Below are 11,522 nucleotides of genomic sequence, written 5' to 3' on the forward strand. Positions count from 1 at the left end.
AACCATTCCAGAACGGTAATGTGAAGGGTTGAAACAAACCTAATGAAACAATTAGAATAAAACTTATTACAATGGTTTGTTACTTATAAATAGCAATAAGTTGTTTGCATAAGAAAAATTAAGAAGTTCTTTGAAACTAAATTTTTTTTTGAAAAAAATAAAACGATTTTTTTTGTAAAATATAATGTAAAATGTAGGTGTTCATTTTTATTTTTATGAAAAGTACTGAAACTCTCGACAATGTAGATTATTTAAAACTTAACTTTTATGTCGTAAACTTGGCCTGACAGACCACTTTTGTTTCAAAAAATCTTTTTGTTGAAACACCTAGTAATTTTTGCTAATGCTACTGAAAAAATAGTTAGTAAATATACCTATACCTTCCTTTGAGATTTTAGATGATCATCAAACCAACACAAAACGTGACAAAACTACAGATATGAAAAACAGTAATCACTTAAAACTCTACAGCCGACACAAGAAAGATAAAACTGATAAATTGAAAATTGATATGAACTGGTTTGTTTATAAAACCAAGACATAATATTAGAAGTTCAGTGCAAGAATAGCGTAAACTTCGGGAAATCCCCGGTTGAACACCACCACAGAGGCGGATCATTTTATATTACAAATTAGACTTTTGTATGATATGAATATTAGGCAATTCTTAACGAATAACAAACTATTAACAAAAATATTAAATAATATAATCGTACTTTTTAAATTTAAAAAATAAATTTATAATATGTAGATAAGTTCAAAAAATCACCAGATATTAAGCTTTTTAAAAAAGTTTTCACCATATCACCAAATGGGTTACAAAATCACCAAATCTGGTGAATTTTCACCAGACCTGGCAACCTTGCTCTGGCCGCTAATGTATTGTAGTCAAAGACAAGAAACATTGGAACATGTGTTCGGTCCTGACTGAAGACAGTGCTGCCAGAGTTGTACGTTGGGACAATATCGGGAATTCATCATCTTACCCGATTCGTCATCTTACCCCCCTTTCCCCTATACATTTTTATTGTTCAAATTAGTTTAAAACCACTATAAACAAATTAATGTACAAATGTTTTAAGAAAATTATAACTTCAAACGGGCATAACTTTAATACAAATAAAGATAAAGTAATACAACAAACTTTGTTTGAAAGTACCTATATGACTTAAGCTTTAAAATGAGACTTTGCAAAGACCATTTGCATGCGTAGAAACTGATGGAAGAAGCGTCAAAAAATACTTTTTTTGGAATTGGCAATTTGAATTATGCGCTAATTTTACAATATCTTGAGTTCTAATTATTGGATTTAAGTTTAGTAAACGCCATTGTCTTTGTTTTTTATTACGGAACAAATTTTATTTGACAACAAATTTTGTCTCTTTTAGTTTGCAAGCTAGAGCCTTATAAAAAATTATATTGTTTATAACAATTTTTTGACCACTCAGATCGAAATCCGCCCTCGAAATTCGTAATCAGCAGTCCAAAAGTACATGTGAAATCGTTGAGCTTGCCCATCAGAATTGAAAAAGCCTCGGTGACGTAGCTGGCGCCTAGAATAATTCAGATGCACAAGAAACATTTTAATTACCAGAATGGTTTTCAATCTCCCATAGGAGCGTATAATGGGATTTATCTCATTATTAGGATCTTTTAAAGGTCCTTAAATTAACTAAAGCATTCGTCAGATATTTATTTATGAAACAGTAAACATTACGCATATTTGTTATAATAATTGCAAAGAAGAACACCTTAGCTGAATTGCACGTTCTGCTTACTCAACAAGGTTGTGACTATTCATTTGACACACTAACGAGAATATATACAAACATATTTACAAAACGAAGTATTTGATAAATATGGGAACACGATTAGATTTATAGACCTGGATCCCGCGTAAGAAAAAAAAGTTGATTAATAGCAAGCTGAAAATTTGTTAATAGCTTAACGGTGTCTAGTCGGACAAACATTGATGCACGGGAACACTGGAACAGGGGAAGTTTTAACGGTGGAACATGATAAACGTGTCGTCCTGACAAGTTTATGATGGTGAAAAATAGCAAGTTGTTTTTGAGTTTATTCAATAGCCAACGTTATATACTATATGAAAAAATGTTTGTCCGACAAAAAGGTTGGGCATTTTAACGAGTCCGACACGTAGAACATGTCACATCACAGGAACTATGTTGGTGATGAATAGCAGTCTGATTTTTGCATGAGAGTTTAATGAAAGGTTAAAAAAGCAATTGGAAGTTCTGTCGGACAAAATTAATGGGAAATTTTCCTAGTCGGACATTCTAAACATGTAAGATATAGACAAAAATGTTGGTGATAAATAGCAAGCTAATTTTGATTTGTTTATGTACAAATTATATTTTATAACGCAAAAAGTTATATGTCGGACAAAAAGTTTGGGCAAATCGAAGGAAATAAATAAAAAACATTTTTTCAGAATGACTTAGTCATATATTGATAAAGCTATTTTAGTTGTATGTTATTATTTATATTCACATATTTGCATGTGCATATATATATATATACATGCACACTCCAAAAACAGTGAGGTAAGTATCATTGCATGTATATATTGCAAAACAATTATTTTTTTGGGTGGAGCTTGTTCTAGATATTCTCAAAATGACAATAAAAAATGTCAAAGAACATGTGAAAGCAATCTCTTAGGGTTTTCTAATTAGGCGCATCAGAAAGTACGGAAAATTTCCTACAAAAAACGTTGTATACATTTTTTTCCATACTCAAATCTTAACCCTGTAAACGGCATTGAAAAATGTGAAGAGTCTAAAACTTTGGTGCTTATAAGAATAGACGTAAATATGACACATTATGCTTAGAAGTATGTATTAGAAGGCTGCATTTGTCAGTGTGACACTTTGTGCTATATAAAGTAGTATTTGAAAGTACATGGTCTCTGAGTTTCTGTTTGCCACGTGTGTTGGAAATTAAAATTTATATTAACTATGGAGTGTTTTTGTGTCTATTTTTGAGTTTCAACAGTTTAAATTTTAAGTCGCCAAATCAAAAGTGAAACCATTCAACGGAACATTTTTGAGTAATTTTCGAACATTTTAGAAAGTTAGTAAAATGCTTGGTCATCAATTCAATGATATTCAGTTGCCAGATAATTGTGAAAATTCTATTGAATATCATTCTTCGTGCTATAATGCTTTGCTTGATTGAAAAAGGGTACCTAAATAAATTATTACTAAAATTGTATAACGTAATTTTTCTCAACTTTCTACAAATGAAATAATAATGTAATTAATATGTCACATGGCTAGAAATAATTTGCTGCCAAAATAAATCGAATAGTTTAAATTTGAAGTTACGATTGCAATTTATTATGAATTATTGTCAAAAGTGACAGTTTTTCTTAAATGGAAATGTATTCATATACATAAGGGTAGACAGGGAATACAGTGCAAAAAGTCGATAGGTGGTCTATCTATCTCTTTTAACCAAGCGATCCCGCGCATGCGGCAGACAAAGATAGCTACACCACTCAATCCATAATATAATTTGCCTGATCTACTATAAATGTATTACAGTGAGGTATCTAAATGATGTTGAGATAAATGGAAAGATATCGATTGTAATTGATTGCAGGTACTTTTGACATAGAATAATCACCCCTTATTGAAATTGCAAAAATTATTTTTTTAAATTGTCCGACTACAAAATCTACCCCTTATTTTTTTCCGACAACAGTCATTCTTGGTAAGGAATAATTTACTTAATTAAATTTCGTCTTTGTCGGAAAGCTATTTATCACCAGCATTTTTGTCTATATCTTACCTCTTTAGAATGTCCGACTACGAAAACTTCCCATTAATTTTGTCGGACAGAACTTCCAATTGCTTTTTTAACCTTTCATTAAACTCTCATGCAAAAATCAGACTGCTATTCATCACCAACATAATTCCTGTGATGTGACATGTTCTACGTGTCGGACTCGTTAAAATACCCAACATTTTTGTCGGACAAATATTGTCTCATATATTACATAACGTTGGCTATCGAATAAACTTAAAAACAACTTGCTATTTTTCACAAACATAAACTTGTCAGGACGACACGTTTATCATCCTCCACAGTTAAAACTTCCCCTGTTCCAGTGTTCCCGTGCATCAAAGTTTGTCCGACTAGACACCGTTAAGCTATTAACAAATTTTCAGCTTGCTATTAATCAACTTTTCTTTCTTACGCGGGATCCAGGTCTATTAAGGAGATTAGTGGGTCAGTCGAATTAGTTAGTTAGGTTTGGCAGGTTGCTGCCGTTAGAGCCCATCACCAGAGCAGTATAGTAAATAACCACGTACCACCATAAGCGAAACTTAAAGAAGAAGAAGAACAAGTGAAAGAGTTAATTGACCAGTAAATAAAACACCTTTTTAAAATATGACCACGTTGTTTATTTATAATATTATTATATTCTCTATAATAACAGATTTTACACTCTAATTCTACAATATAATTATATATTATGTAGTTTACAAATGATTTTCTTAAATTACATCTATTTTAAGACTACACTTATCTATGTTATGAAACATAAAAAGAGTATTTGTATCACAATTTGAATAAGGCTTTCTGATTACCGGGGTATTCATGGTTTAATTAATATAGTGATATATTTTTATGTATACTTTTTTATCAGATATTTATAAATAAAAATTACAAAAGATTATATATAATGATATAATAATACATAGGATAAATGTTTTAAAACTTTTTTTATTTAATAGAAAGTGACCACTATCTAGCATTACGCCAGTCAATGAGAGTAAAAAGAGGACGTTACCTCTGAATTCTATCCTACTACATGGATTTTAATGAAATTTTGGAAATTGCCTCTACTTATCTCCTAATTCAAAGTCAACCCTATGCCCATGTGCGCTTTTATCTAGGGTGTGGTTCCCACCTCTTCCAGGGGGTGGAATATTTTTTGGCCAAAATAACTACGGAAGGGGCTAGAGAACCTAATTCTAAGCAAAAACTGTTCTAAATTTTTTTTAAACTCAATTCTTTTTGAGTTATTTGTGGTTGAAGATTTGCCATTTTCATTGAAAAATTTCACCTTTTCAGACGGTTTTTTTGCGAATACCTTAAAAATTATGCATCTAACGAAAAAAACTATATAAAACATTTTTGTAGCTTATGAAAAATTAAGAGATTCGTTTCTTCATAAATCTTCTAGTTACAATACAAAAAGAAATATGGTAGGCGAAAAGAGATTTTTTGGTGCATGCTCAAATAAATGTGTTCAACTTACAATAACAGGGAAATGGTCAATTTTAAGGGTATAATGCTACAAATATCTTTTGTAGTGCTAGAAAACCTTTAAAACGAGTATTGTTAAATTTCGATTACATTCAAACTAAGCGAGGTATGGTGCAAAAAAATGGATGGTTAATTTATTTTAAGATAAAGTGCGATAAAGTGCGGTGCATCATTTTACTTCTACAATACCTTTTATTATAGTTATAGTGTTATTTATATGTTCAAAAAAATGTACCGGTTTAAAATGCATGGTTTTTGAAAAAAAAAAGATCAAATTATAGAGCACATTTTTAAATTTTCTTAAAAATCTTCCTTTGTCTCGATGTAACTCGAAAATGATAAAGAGATACAGTAATGAAAGACAAAACAAAAATGTCATCTGAAAAAAGCTACATTTTTGTACTGTATCTTTTTTTGTATCCCTTATAATTTTCGAGTTACATGGAAAAAAAGCAAGATTTTTAAGACAATTTAAAAATGCGCTCTATAATTTGATCTTATTTTTTTTTTCAAAAACCATTCATTTTAAACCCTTCCAACTTTTTGTACATACATGTAAATAACACTATAATAAAAGGTTCGTTTTAAAGGTCTTTTCAAGCACTACAAAACGTATTCGCAGCATTATACCCCTAAAATCGACCATTTCTCTGTCATTTTAAGTTGAATACACCGATTTGAGCATGCACCAAAAAAATCTCTTTTCATCTACCATATCTCGTTTTGTATTACAACTAGAAGATTTATAATGAAATGAATCTCTGATTTTTCATGATCTACAAAAATGTTTTATATAGTTTTTTTCATTAGATGCATAATTTTTAAGGTATTCGCAAAAAACCGTCCGAAAAGGTGTCATTTTTCAATGAAAATGGCAAATTTTCAATCATGAATAACTCAAGAAGTTTTCAGAAGAAAATTATAGAACAGTTTTTGCTTAGAATTAGGTTCTCTAGCCATTTCCGTGGCTATTTTGACCAAAAAATTTTCCACTACCGAGAAGAGGTGGGAACCACCCCCAAGATAAAAGCGCCGTAGGATATAGGGTACACTTTGTTTCTTAAACTATTCCCTACTTACAGTGAAAATATCAAGTAAATTGATGCAGTAAGATGGAATTCAGGCCAAATACCCTCACTGACTGCGCTACATTGGGGGAAATTACATTTACCTGTAATATTAAGTAATTTACAAAAAATAATCAGTATTCCGCTAATAACCTAAAAAAAGGATCTAAGAGCTATTTAGAGTCAAAATTTTGGCAAAAAAAGTGGCATCCATCGTATGATGTAAAAATAATTGTAAATGAACCTGTACTAAATAATTAAGGCATCATCAAAATCCGCAAGGAAAAAGAATATCCTGTAGTCGGCTGTATACCATTAATCACAAAAATTAATTAAAATCCTTTATAAAAGGTATATTTAATTTAAAGAATCCCTTTCCCTGACGGTCAAAACCTCAGAAAATTAAATTGTCAGACCCTCAGGACTAGCAACCCACAGTGTGGGGAGTCCTATGCTGCCTGATGTAAAATCAAGGAATATTTTAAACATCACACGTTATTTTATATAAACATGTACATTTTCTACAACTTTATAACATTTAAAGGGTTTTCACAAATATATCTATATTTACACTTCTTAGTAGCACTGATGATGAAGTTTTTTTTAGAAAACGTTCTGTGATGTAGCCCGAAAGGATTTGTTAAATTAAATATACGTTTTATAAAGGATTTTAATAATTTTTTTGCTTCATCGAAACTCAAACAAAAATATTAAAAAAATCGGTCGCTAAATATGCAGTCGTTGAGAAAAGAATAAGATGCCACTAAAATACTTGGCATCACAAATATAATGGACATGAAAGTGGATATTGTCCCATTAAAGAAAAATATATGATTATCACTGTGTAAAAAGTGCCAATGTTATGGACATACAAAAGGAAACTGCAGAGAGCAAAGTAGATAATATTATGTAAGGTGCAGTGGTACCCATCTAAGGAGTTCAAGAAAATTAAAACTATATAAATGAAACAAATTCAGTGTCCTAAGCAGCCCCAAAGAGTAGCCCAGGGAACCTCAAATCCAAAACCTACTTAAGGAAAAGTCGACATCTATACATTTAGTGAAGTAGTCGACATCTAGATACTAATGGTGGTAATCAAAGTCAGAAATAGCTAAGTAACTTAGAATAATGGACTGGAATGCCGATTGCCTTCTACAGCACCAAAAAAACTTCGAGCGGTTCTTGACATAGAAAAAGCTGATGTATGTCTCATAGCTGAAACGAACTTCACTAAGGAGATATACATATGATTCACTGGATATTGAGTTTATTATACAGTACAATAATCAGTGCGTTCGCGGATATCTGTCGGCGAGTAGTCAGTGGTAAATTGTCAGAAAATCGCAGGGGCACTTTAAAATAATATAAATAATACTGTTGACAGATAAATATATAGGGTATATTATTAAGTGCGTTCGCGAATACCTGTTGGCGACTAGTCGTTGACAACTCCTAACCTCACCTAATATAAATAATATCGTTAATAGATAAATATACAAGGTAAATTTATTTTTTATCAATATTAATAACTAATTATTACCAGAGAACGGCAGTTCTCGTCAGTGGCGAACAATACCTACTCCTACATGCGACACTATAATATATACACGAAATTTTCGATTTTCTAAATCTGACTGAATTGAAAATCGGACCAAATCCCATCTTAAAGTTTAGGAAAAGACTCGCCCATCCATATGTCAAATTTCCATTTTGGTCCAAGGGTGTGGATTTTACGGCCGTTCCCATTTAGGGTTTGTTTATCGTTGTCGTCCCCAAAACTCCCAAAAATTTCAATAATTTAAGTCTTTTGCGGCTTCTGATAGTACTGATCATTACCTTTCCAACGCATGTATAATTTTGAAAATCAGTTATACCATTCAAAAGTTACCGAGCTCAGAAGTATAACTCAATTTTTATTTAAAAAGGGGAAATTGCTTGTGTGTATGTATGTGTGTGGAAAAGTTACACCGATCTGAACTTTTTTTTTGTGTTTTAAGAGGGGCTCAGGGCCGATTCAGAACCGGTCTAGTTTGTGACTTTTGGCCACCCATAAGTCAGCTATAGGGCTTGGTAGATTATTTTTTGGGTGTATATATCATAGATTCAAGGAGAGACAGGGAAACCACAAATACACCAAATCAATAGCGGTTAAGCTTTCAAATGGTGCCTAAGCGTTCAAGAGCATACCTACACACGGCTCAGTATAGCCGAAAAACTAAAAAACTAAACTTTGAAAATTTTGGTTTTTTGACAATTACTCAAAATTTCAACCTACGAATTACGCCAATAACTGAGCGTTTGTAGGAAAACTCTAGACGCGTCTAACGGTGTATACCTCATATATGAAAAAAATCGAATTTTTAAGTTATAGGCTTCATAAGTATGATCAAATTTATTTCTTATGGGGAAAACGGTTTTTCAAGTTCAATAATTCGTGAAATACCTTCAGTTATCATACTTGACCTTGGATGAATCAGATACTACTTGTCAATAGGTTTCAAACTCATGTTTAATTATCCAAATCGGTTAAGCCGTTCAGAAGTAATCGAGCTCCAAAAGTATAATCCATTTAACCATTATCGCCAAAATGGTTTATGTAGTTGTAATGGTTACGACTCTAAGATTGATCGTGCAATCCGAGTTCATTTGCCGGCCATAATTATTAGGATGGCTGGGACATGAACTCGGATTGTCTTATCACGAGTCTGGTGTCGTAACTACTAGATCATTTGGGAGAGAATGCGACAAAGGCGACCATTTATAACGCTTAACTTGTAATCAACAAACATTACATTCAACTTCATACATTTAATTTATAAAAAACTTTGAAAAACTTCTGATACAAGAATAAAAAACCGCTAAGCGCCGTAAAAATGAGTGGCGCACACAATATTCCAGCTACAAAAGGGCTGATATGAGTATTACGTGTCGCGAAAATGTATTTTCATTTCGATGGAAAATAAAATTCTAGTTTAATTTTATTTTGACAGATTTTTTCCATAATATTTGCTAAATTTGAAGTAAAACGCGCCACAAAAGAGCCTCAAAATGCAAACTGTATCAAAGTTACTCTTTTGTGGCGCGTTTTACTTTCAATTTAGCAAATATTATGGAAAAAATCTTTCAAAATAAAACTAGAATTTTATTTTCCATCAAAATGAAAATACATTTTGGCGCCACGTAATACTCATAGCAGCTTTTTTGTTGCTGGAATATTGTAAGCGCCACTCATTTTTACGGCGTTTAGCGATTTTTTATTCTTGTTAAATCATGCTAGGTAAATATACCTTGTATATTCATCTATTAACGGTATTATTTATATTAGGTGTAGGTGAGGTTGGGAGTTGTCAACGACTAGTCGCCGACAGGTATCCGCGAACGCACTTAAAATTAATTAAAGTAAATATACCTTGTATATTTATCTATTAACGGTATTATTTATATTAGGTGAGGTTAGGAGTTGTCAACGACAAGTTGTTCAGGGTATCCACGAACGCACTTAATAATTATTGTTCAACCTGATCATGCAAGAAATAATAAAAAAGTGACAAATAAAAAGGATATCTACCAAATGGGAGAAAAACAACCTAAAATAATCTGCTATGTAGACGATGCACCAATTTAAAATAAACGCCAGAAAATTTAACATGTTAAATATGTAGGCATCAAACTACCTATCTACAGAAAGCTCGAAACAGAAGGGGAAGATCAAGTGAAGAGAGCAAACAGAGCCACAGGTTGCCTTAATCACACAATATGGAGAAATAAAAATATCGGAAAAGAAATTAAAGGTAGAATTTACAAAACAGTCATCAGACCAATAATGACATGCATAAACACGACCTGATACAGAGAGGACAAAATTATTGCCCGAAACAGCGGAGATGAAAACCCTTCGAAAAATCGATGACACTGTAGGACAGAGCTAGAAGTACAGATATACGATGGAGATGCAAGGTCTTCTTCTTCTTTTTGTGTAGATATGAGTCTGTCTGTTTTTCAGTGTGCCTCCAGTAAGTTGTCACCCATCGTTTTCGTGGTCTTCCCACTGATCGTCTTCCTTTGGGGAACAGTCTCTCGCCATCCTAACTACTCTATTTATTGTTATTCGGCTTATGTGGTCGTTCCATTCTACTGTTCTGTTTTTCACCCAGTTATTAATGTTGTCCACCTTGCATCTCCTTCGTATATCTGAACTTCTAGCTCTATCCCACAGCGTCTTACCATCTATTTTTCGCAATGTTTTCATCTCTGCTGTTTCTAGCATTCTTTTTATCCTCTCTGTATCAGGTCGTGTTTCTGCCGCGTATATCATTATTGGTCTGATGACTGTTTTGTAAATTCTGCCTTTCACTTCTTTTCCGCTACTTTTATTTCTTCATATTTTTTCATTCAGGAAACCTGCGGCTGTGTTTGCTTTATTCACCTGATCTTCCACTTCTGTTTCGAGCTTTCCGCAGCTAGATAGTGTGATGCCTAGATATTTACACTCCATGACTTGTTCTATTATCTGACCCTTCAGCTCTAATTTACACCTTATAAGATTTGCTGTTATAACTATGCATTTAGTCTTTTTTGGGAAAATTAACATGTTAAATTTTCTAGCGGTTATATTGATGCAGCATATGTTGTAAATCATCTTCACTTTAGAGATTAGTATTGCGTCGTCTGCATAGAAGATTATTTTAAGTTGTTTTTCTCCAACTTGGTATCCTTTTTTTGTTCTTACTTTTTTATTATTTCATCCATGATCATGTTGAACAATAGAAGACGCAGGGAGTCTCCCTGTCTTATCCCATTGTTAGCTTCTAACTGGGTCAGTTAGTTCTTCATCTACTTTTACTTTTATTGTGTTGTTCTGGTAGATATTTTCGATCGTTTTAATTATTCCTTGAGCTGCCTCTCTTGCGTAAAATAAATGGATAACGTCCTTTAATTTGACCCTGTCAAATGCCTCCTTAAGGTCCACGAAACATAAGTATGCCGGTTTGTTTTATTCTAACGATTTCTCTTAAACCTGCCTCATTATAAACATAGCGTCGGTGCATGATCTTCCCGACCTAAAACCTTGTTGTTCTTCTGCAAATGTAATTATAATAATTGTATTTAGTTTGTTTGTTATCACTTTGGTCGTTAATTTTAGTGTTGTGTTTAACA

Source organism: Diabrotica virgifera, chromosome 5 (assembly GCF_917563875.1).
Source record: "Diabrotica virgifera virgifera chromosome 5, PGI_DIABVI_V3a".
NCBI lineage: Eukaryota > Metazoa > Arthropoda > Insecta > Coleoptera > Chrysomelidae > Diabrotica > Diabrotica virgifera.